This window comes from Poecilia reticulata, linkage group LG11, assembly GCF_000633615.1.
Source record: "Poecilia reticulata strain Guanapo linkage group LG11, Guppy_female_1.0+MT, whole genome shotgun sequence".
NCBI classification, from domain to species: Eukaryota; Metazoa; Chordata; class Actinopteri; order Cyprinodontiformes; family Poeciliidae; genus Poecilia; species Poecilia reticulata.
In genome coordinates, this window is record NC_024341.1 from 10,904,270 (window position 1) to 10,913,424 (window position 9,155).

The 9,155-nt window shown below is 39.2% G+C and overlaps 1 long non-coding RNA gene across 2 annotated transcripts in view; it reads left to right on the forward strand.

Moving 5' to 3' along the window:
• Positions 1 to 8,111, forward strand: part of LOC108166733 (uncharacterized) — a 17,812-nt gene extending 9,701 nt beyond the window's left edge. For both annotated transcript variants that reach the window (XR_001777109.1, XR_001777108.1), the window contains exon 2: positions 6,471 to 8,111. This is a non-coding gene — a long non-coding RNA (uncharacterized LOC108166733). The remainder of the gene's footprint in view (positions 1 to 6,470) is intronic.
• The last annotated feature ends 1,044 nt before the right edge of the window (positions 8,112 to 9,155 follow it).

The window sequence follows — 9,155 nt, forward strand, 5'->3', positions numbered from 1 at the left end:
GGGGGGCGGAATGTTCAAGTTCTTTTAGTTCAGCCACTTCTACTTTTCAACATGTTCTAATCAAATGTCTCCTTCTGTCCGAGGTGCTGACTCATGTCCTTTGGTCAGCTTCATTCTAGCATCAAACGTGATGTCATCCAACACATACGAACAAATAAAAAAAAGTGTTAAAAGGTTCATAAAAAATAGATTTAGCAAAAATACTTATAAGAAAGTTCATATGTCATTACACAGCTGTGCTGTAGTGCCAAATACCCTGGCTAATCTGTTCAGAAAGCGTCTTTAATGCTGCTATTTTAATCAAGTCTGCTTCGTGTGTTTGTGTAGGAGTCACGTTTTTATGAGCAGTTTAGCAGTAAACTCCTTAATAAAGAGTGCAAACTTGAATTGGGACCTCAAAACAAATTCTAATTAGACCCTCCCCCTCCCCCCACCAACTCATGCCATCTTTAGCACTGGGCTCAATTTGACCAGACTAGGATAAAATCCCCCCCCAAACCCCTTAAAACAAACGTGAAAACATCATCGCCGACCCCGTGCACAAATGACAGCTTTTCCTCTCCTTTACGCGCGTAAATTATGCGGGGCGCACTAATGCAAATCCACTTACGCCAAGCTTTGATGTGTTTTGTTAGAGCGCGCAGCTACACCGAGGAGAATTAGTGTGGTTTGGTCATAAAGCAAAGCCATGCAGCGCACCCACGGCGGACGTCTGTTTACCATAAGTTTTGCATCATAAATAATGCGCCCCGTGGCATTATCTCGCGAGCAAATGGCAAAATTGGCATATGCGTGGCCCCAGGTGCAGGCGCGAGGAGTGGGGCCTTCAGATGGACCCAACGTAGCGTGCGCGAAGACGAGCTGTAAATGACCACAAAATAAGCAGCGGGGCCTGCACCCCTGAGTCTTCCCAGCCTCTCATAGACTAATGGATTTAATTTGGCACGGCTGAAGCTGAGCTGGTCTCACTCAGGGTAGACCACGCTCTAATTAAGGCTGCTCGTTTCACTTGTCGCCTGATTCCGTCGTTTGCATGGGAGGGAGTTGGCGAGTGGGTGCCATTGGGACCGCCTCTATAAATTTTGCCCGGCCATTATTATTCTTAATGCCAGCGCATTATATTTAAACACATATATTTATTTTCGTTCGAACTCCGATGTCTTGGTGTAGATGATTTTTTAAAAAAATTTTTCAAAACACGAGTTTCTTAAAACATAGATGTACAACAGGAAAGTTTGAATCGAGTTATTTGCTTGTTAATTTTTTAAAATTCAACCGTTCATTTGTGGAATTCTGTTCGGGATTTTCTTTTTTCTTTTTTTTTTTTTTATCGTTTTCAGATCCGGTCATCCTTTTTGACAGATTTTCTATATTGCACGGCGGGATCCACCGCCTCACCGCTCGCTTTCTGTCACCTTTCACATGGTGTTTAATTACACACAACATTCATCTTTTGTTTCCAAAACGTTGAAGGGAAAAAGAAAAGTGGGAAAAATAAGCGCAAAACAACTTTTATTTTATTTTATTTTTTAAATCGAAAAAGTCATTAACTCAACCAGTATATCGACCGTGATTTATAATTCTACATTAAATAGTTTCGTACGACCACGATATGCAAAACCCAGGCCTGGAATTCTATTATGATGTGCGTCGAGTCATAAACAAAAGGCTCCATATGCAGGAAGCTGGTGTGGGTTTTATGCTGCATGGTGACAAATAAGAGCAGCGCAGGCCGGCGGTTGCAGCGCCGTCCACCCTTTTCCCCCCTCTCGACTTAATACGCGACATTATTAGGTCTGACAGCACAGTGGTCGGTCTTGAAGGAGAGGATTTGGTCGCTGGATGACAGACAGGAAGGCCAGCAATCATGGGCTTCTTTCTTTCTTTTTTTTTTTTTTTTTTTTTATCAGAATGTACTGTTCGATGCCGTTTATCCCTGATGATAGAAAATTGCTCTGTTGCCAGGACGCTGCCGCCGAGATAGAGGGCAGGAGCAACATTTCCATTTTTCAGATTGAAAAGCCATTGAAATGAATTAGTAAAAAAAAAAAAAAGACAAAAAAAAAAAAAAAAGGGCAGGAAAATGAGAAAGAATCTCCTGGTAAACAAAAGGGGAGCAAACAAAGATACCATTTTCCCCTTTTGCCAAGAATCCAACCTACTCATTTTTTTTGTCTCTCTCTCTCTCTTCTTCGTTTGTCTCCCCCCCCCATCCCCCCTTTTGCTTTACTGCAGCAGAACGAAGGTTTTTTACTTCAACAGTTGCAAATCACATGGTTGGCTTCTAATGTAGTCCAAGGCCCGAGCCTACTTCAAAGCCAATCATTTATTTCCCAACCTCCCGGAATAATTAGAGCGCCTTTTCATCTGACAGAGAGAGAGAAAGAGGAACAGAGAGAGAGGGAGAAAGAAAGAGAGAATGAGAGATAGATAGACAGAAAGAGAGAGAGAGAGAGAGAGAGAGAGAGAGAGAGAGAGAGAGAGAGAAAGGCAGAAATTAGAAAAAATAATACTTGACAACAAGGAGCATTAAGCGAACTCATGAAATGTTTAACCATTAAGAGCAAATGAACAGTGACCTGACACAGCAGGGGAAACCAATTGTTTTATTCGCTTAAGGATCAACATATTGTTCAAGTGTTGGAAATATGTCCTAAATCTAAAATATTGACCAAATAAGCTGATATAATTCACTATGTTTATCACATCTTCATTTTCTTCGTTCAATTATTGCTGTTATAGCTATTATGCTTGCAGTAGTACAAGTAGTAATAGTATTTATATCATGTTAAAACGTATTTAAATATACTGTAATTAGTATTACCACTGCAGCAATAATAATAATAATAATAATAATAATAATAATAATAATAATAATAATAATAATAATAATAATAATAATAATAATGACAAAGTTAAAACATACACAGAAAAGGCAATTAAAATGTAAATTAATTAATTAATTAACTGAGTAATCAATTCATTAATATGACTGATAATTAATTAATTATTCTTAATTAACATAACAGCTATAATAATGATGTTCTTTTGAATAAAAATAACAACAACAACAACAACAACAACAACAACAACAACAATAATAATAATAATAATAATAATAATAATAATAATAATAATAATAATAATAATAATAATAATAATAATAATAATAATAATAATATGAAGTGGAATTAGCAAAAAATAAAAGCATGAACACATAAAAATAAACAAATGACTCTTTTTTAAATGTGGACATTTTTCCAAAGAAACGAATAAACCCATATAAAAACCACAGTAGTGATATCAAGCTCTTAATATGCACATTTTAACTTTCTACTATATACAATAACATTAAAAAATAAAATCATCATCATCATCACTTCTGATTTTCTGAACCTTCAGCTAGTATTGTATTTTTTTTTTTCTGCATTCCAGCGTGACATCAGCCTCATTTATCAGTGAGCGTTACTCATCAGCATCTTGCGCCACATGGCCTGCCAGTACCTCAGTGCTGGGTGCTGGTTACTGTCCAGCAGGTGGTTTTAAAAAACATCTGAGGGCGCCACATATGACATGGAGCCTGATAGACGGAGAAATGTCACCTGAAACCCGGGTTACAGTGAAACCTCTCGGAGAGGAAATGATAAATTGTAGACTACCTCCAAATAGCTGTCACTGAAGCGGCAATATGATACAATCTATGGCATTGTTACACCGCTGTCATGGGCTGTGAATGAAAGAACAGGTTTTTTGATGAAAAAAAAGAGAGAGAGAGAGCATGGGCTGCTGTTCTATGAATAGCATAATGTATTCTTTAATATTTTTTAATTTGAGTATGACAGGCCTTTGAGGTCTAATCCAAACATTAGCTTACTTCCTCAGAGGCCTTCAGTTTAGAACAGATTAACTAAAACCACCTTGAAGCATTTAAAATGAAATTTGAACAAAAAAAAACCAACAAAATACAAATTTTTATCTGACCAAAGTGAACAAAGCGTGCATCCTCGAGGAGTTATACAAAGCAGTGTGTTGCTCCAACACACACAATCAATGTCCTCACTGGAGGAAATTCTGCACGCACGCACACGTACACACACACTCACACACACAACACACAATAGCTACAACGTTACCCCGCAAAAAAAGTGGAAGAGCCTGAAATTTAAGAGCTCAGTGTGAAGTGAAGTGGAAAGAAAGCAAAGAGAAAAGGAGTCGCACCTGGTGAAACGCTGTGTGGAAAAAGGGAGGCTGCCTCGTTCTCAGACGCTGCTGAGGTTCTCACGAGTTTGTGCGTGGCAGGGGTTGGTCAGGTGATACGCAAGTTGCACCTTTGTCTTCTGCTGCTGCTGCTGCACCTTGAGGCACTCCCACCTGTAAGCCAAGGCTGAGATCAGGCTAAGATGTGCTCTCAAGCTCAAAGAAATTCTGTTTTATGTCAAGGCCATTTAATGCATCTCCCTGTGGAGAATAACCACGTTAGACAGAGAGAAACAGACATCACAAATGATCTGTTCCCACAAAAAATATCACTTTGAGTCAAAAAGTTTGAGATAAAATTCTGTAATTTTGTGTAAAAAAAAAAAAGTCACATATTGTACTTTATATTTCAGTCCTGAGGCTGGTGGGTTTAATATATTCAGGAATTCAGTTCCAGTTGGTGCTGATTTACAGGATTCTTTTTTAATTACACCCTAAAGCACAAAAAACAAAACTGACATGACAAAAACAAAAGAAAAAAAAAAGGCAAAATTGTATGGTAACTCTCACAATGAACTGACGATATTAAAAGAGTTAGTTTTCTTTAAAGTATTCAGACTCAAGTAGTTTTGTTCTTGCAGTGAAATCTGCGACCACATCATTATGATTTAAGTTTCATTACCAAACAGTAAAAAGTAAGTTTCGACAAGAGTCGGGGATCTGGACATTAAGGAGATCCATATCCAACCTCATAATATCATAGTTATTAGTCTGTTGCCTGCAGACACCTTTCATTCAGGCCCAAACTGTTGGATCACAATCTTTGAAGAGACTCTCTCTCTCTCTCTTTTTTTAGAATGTTGTCCATTTCAGTGAAGCAAAAGTAGCCAATTATTGTCATCACTGCCCTTGAAAATGCATTATACCTCATCTGAGGACCCTCTCAATCAAAGAGGATGAATGGCCGTTTAACAGACGACCCCTCACCTTAATCCACCGCGAGAGTCAAGACCGACAGGGAGAAACGTTTGGCTTCATGTTGCAAACTTTCTTGCTGCTGACAAATCATGGCGGGCGTCATTAAAGTTCAAAATTCTTCAGTTTGACTTGATAATCTGACCTAGGAAGAAAAATCACAATTTTTTTTGTTTGTTTTTGGTTATTTCCTGGCAGGATAGACAAACACTATGGTGGGTCCGGTTGCTGTACAGTATCAGGAGTAGATTTGTTGTGGAAAAAGGGCAAATGTGGTGATCCCCATGCTGCATAGTTAACTCCATTGATTCAATGATAATATATCTATATTGTAAATAATATTGAAAAGATCTGCTATATATGTTGCTCAACTGTCCATCTTAAGGAAATTCCACTTAGTTTAGGTGGTAAAATTGAAACAGAAATCTCAGAAGTCTGTCTGGATGAATAATTGTTCATTGACGCTCGCATTAATCGTTTGTTGGATTTGTTTTTTATTTCATTTCAACAGTCTTACTTGAAAAGACTTGACTTAGTCTTGCACTTTGTAATGAATCTCTCTCTCTCTCTCTCTCTCTCTCTGTCTCTCTCTCCCATCTCTGATTCTTTAGAATGGATCTGTTGCACATGTTTGCTGTATGTTGGGTAAATGCCTATTTATATTCCATGCCTTTCATTATGTCATCCTGGTCTTTATGATAATAAGTCCGATTCAGAAATGCCGTCAAATTTTCTCATGCATCTTTGGAACTCGATTCGACACATCATCAGCCTTCACACACCTCTCTCTCTCTCTCTCTGTCCCTCTCTCTCTCTTCCTCTATTGATATTTTTAATCTTCTATAAACTTATAAACTGCTCTGAACGAAAGGTGTTTCCAAATGTTTAACAACAGCCTATTTTGTCTTTTTTGGTATTATTACTGTAATTGCTTTGTTTCCATCTTTTTTTTTTTGTGACACTGTTTTAGTTCATGTTCACGCCTCTATCTTAATCAGGACTCCATGCAACCTCTCAATAGGGCGTCCCAGAATAAATAAGGGGCGTTATTATTAGTATTATTGTTAAAATGCCTAAAACATCGATGGGGTGGACTTTTCATTTTGCCGAAATTATGTTTGTGACTTCTTGCATGTGAATGCAATCAACAAATGAAGGATTAATTGAACTTATTTTTTTTTGTGAAAACAGAAATGATTGGTTGTACTTTGAGTAATTCTGTCTCTTTTTTTGTCTCCCTTTTCCCCTCTCTATTGACTCTCTCCCTGGCTTTTTCATCACTTTCTCCCCCGACTCAGAGTCTGCGTCCAGCTTCTGGTCTCCATCCTGTTCCCTCTTCCCCTCTTCTCCATCTCCCTCTTCATATCCACTCCACATCAACTCTAACCCCCCCGGCCCCCTCCATACCTCTCGCCATTTTTTCCCTTCCTTCCCTCACCCCTTTCTCACCCCCCCATAGGTACGCCTCCATCCACTCTTGGCAGCCACATCTCTTCCTAACTGCCCCCCTCCTTCTTCGCCTGCCTGGCTCGCCCACCACCTCTCCCTGGTTGGTTTCCACAGCTGTGGTGAGTGAGGGGCAGATGACCGGAGAATTGGCCCCTGGGAGAGCGCTGAGCCATCCTGGTGCTATTAGGCTCGTGGCTAATAATAGGTGTTTCAGACCAGGGGAAGATCAATCAGGGGGAATCATGGGGAATGTTCAGAGCAGCGCTTTTTACACATCGGCCCAGATGGATGAAATTACACTTGTCAGTTTTTAGTTGCATTACTCCCAAATTGGTTGTCTACTCTTTTTTTCTCTCTCTTCCTCCCTCCCTCACTCTCCCTGTCCTCTCCTTTCTCTCTCTTTGCCCCCCATTCATGTGTCAGTGGCCTGCTAAAAGGATTCGCCGGTGAAATCCCTGTCATTTTTGTCTTTTTGCCTGTTTAGCCCTCAGCCGGCAACAACTCCATCGCCTTGCATGCATGCACTTAGAAAACATCAACTCGCGTCTTAGGGGCTCGGCCAATTTCCATGTTAAAGCCAGAGTCTGCCGCTGACATTCCGTGTGCGTTCTGCATGCATAATACAGCCATTTGACGTTGTCACTGTCAAACACTCGGAGGACAATCACAGAAAGTAGTGGACAAAGAGAAGAAAAAAAAAAATAGATTTGCGCCAATGTTAACAGTTTCTTAAACAAGGAGTTGCTTGATGTCTTGATAAATGTAGGATTCAAAGTGAGGCGAGGCGTTTACGCTGATGATGGACTTTCATTTGAGGTGCACAAAAAAGTTTGAAGCCATTTGTAAACATTGTTTATTTAGAGCCTAAAAGCAGCAGTAGAACGCACATTTACACTCAAACGCTTATCAGGAAAATTATTACTGACCTTCATATATTTTGTATCGGGCCACCTAAGGAAATGTTATATTGCAATTTTCCTTTCTTGTATCTCTGTTCTTTCTAATCTCTTTTTAATATGTTGTTGCGATGGATGGCCTTGACCTGACTTATTCCTCTTGCTATTTAACAACATTTAGCAACTACTTGCAATTTTTTTTCCTCATGGTTTGTCCTTCCCCACTGTAGTTACCTTTAATACATTCAGAAATGTCTTTTGAGTAATATAAGAAAGTCCAGAAAATATTGCTTTGTCTACATTAAGCACTGTTGTTTTTAGAATGGGAGATACCTGAGGAAAACAAATAAAAAGGTTTGTGAGTGTGAAGTGAAGCTTTGCAGCCATGAAGTCGTTCCAATGTTAATGTTTACAAAAAAAAAAAAAAAACTGCACTTAAAGGAAATTGATCTTTGAGTCAAACGCATAAATCACGTTTTAAGTGCGCAGAAATAATCCGTGTTGTAATGGTGTAATTAAAGCTGCAATTTGCAAATGAAACATTCAGACTGTATCTCACTGCTTGAAACAAAATAAAATGAACTTTTAATCACACACTGCTGTCGTTCATTTTTTTATTTTTTCTTACTTTTTATTTTTTATATTAATCACCTGAATTTGTCACGGCAATTATAAAAGGCTGAGTCCAAAATAAGCCTCTGGGCATAACTGAGGACTAAACTAATGTAGGAACAGCTTCAGGTGCTTCGATGTATGCACTCTTTTAAGTGTGTTGCCACAAAACTAGGATTCTGTTTTACCTGCAGAAGTGGAGCCATAGGTGTGGTAATCAAATGCCCACGGCATTTCACGTAATTGGGCCCGCGAGCTCGTAGTGAGGTGAGAGGTGTTAGTGCAACGCCAGCCGCACGGCGTTATCATCGAAACCTACGAGCAACCCGGTGTGTTACATGCTATCGAGCACGGCGAGCCTGTCGAAAAGGTGACAACGAAAGGCTGAGAGGGATCATTTTGAGGCAGCCACACAACAGCTATTTGTGTCACTGGTTTCCTGTCCTAACTAGGCGCTGACAGCATGAAATCTTTAGCATTTTGCAGAGCTTTCCTTTCAACTTGTCCACACGTTGGCTGTTTTATTTTCCACGTGGCTACCAGCTAAGGCTTTGGCACCAAAACGTATACAGACATCGAACCTCTTGCTCGTGTCAAACCATACCTCGTAATACAAAGCCCCCATGACAATCAGAGCATTGCACTGGCAAAAGAAACTGTTTGAATTTAACCAATAAAACTGGCTTAAGAATCTATCTTTATCTTTTTAGGGGGGATTTTAATTAGTATTTATGTAAGTTTCACAGACAGGATGCACTTAAATAATGTTTATACTCATTTGATTTGTCTTCTCATATTAAAAAGATTGAAACATTACAGTAAGTAGTTGAGGTAACTTCCATTACCTCTGCTGCTAAGCTAGTTGAGCTGAATAATAACTTTCTAAGCTATTATGACAAGGTCCTAATCTTCGCTGGCATTTAAAATGTATCCTTCGCTGGCAATGTCAAAGATTAGAAGTAAAATGTCTACCATGTTTGACCTTACCATGTGCATTAGCACCGTCTGTAGCTAAAGCTCAACACT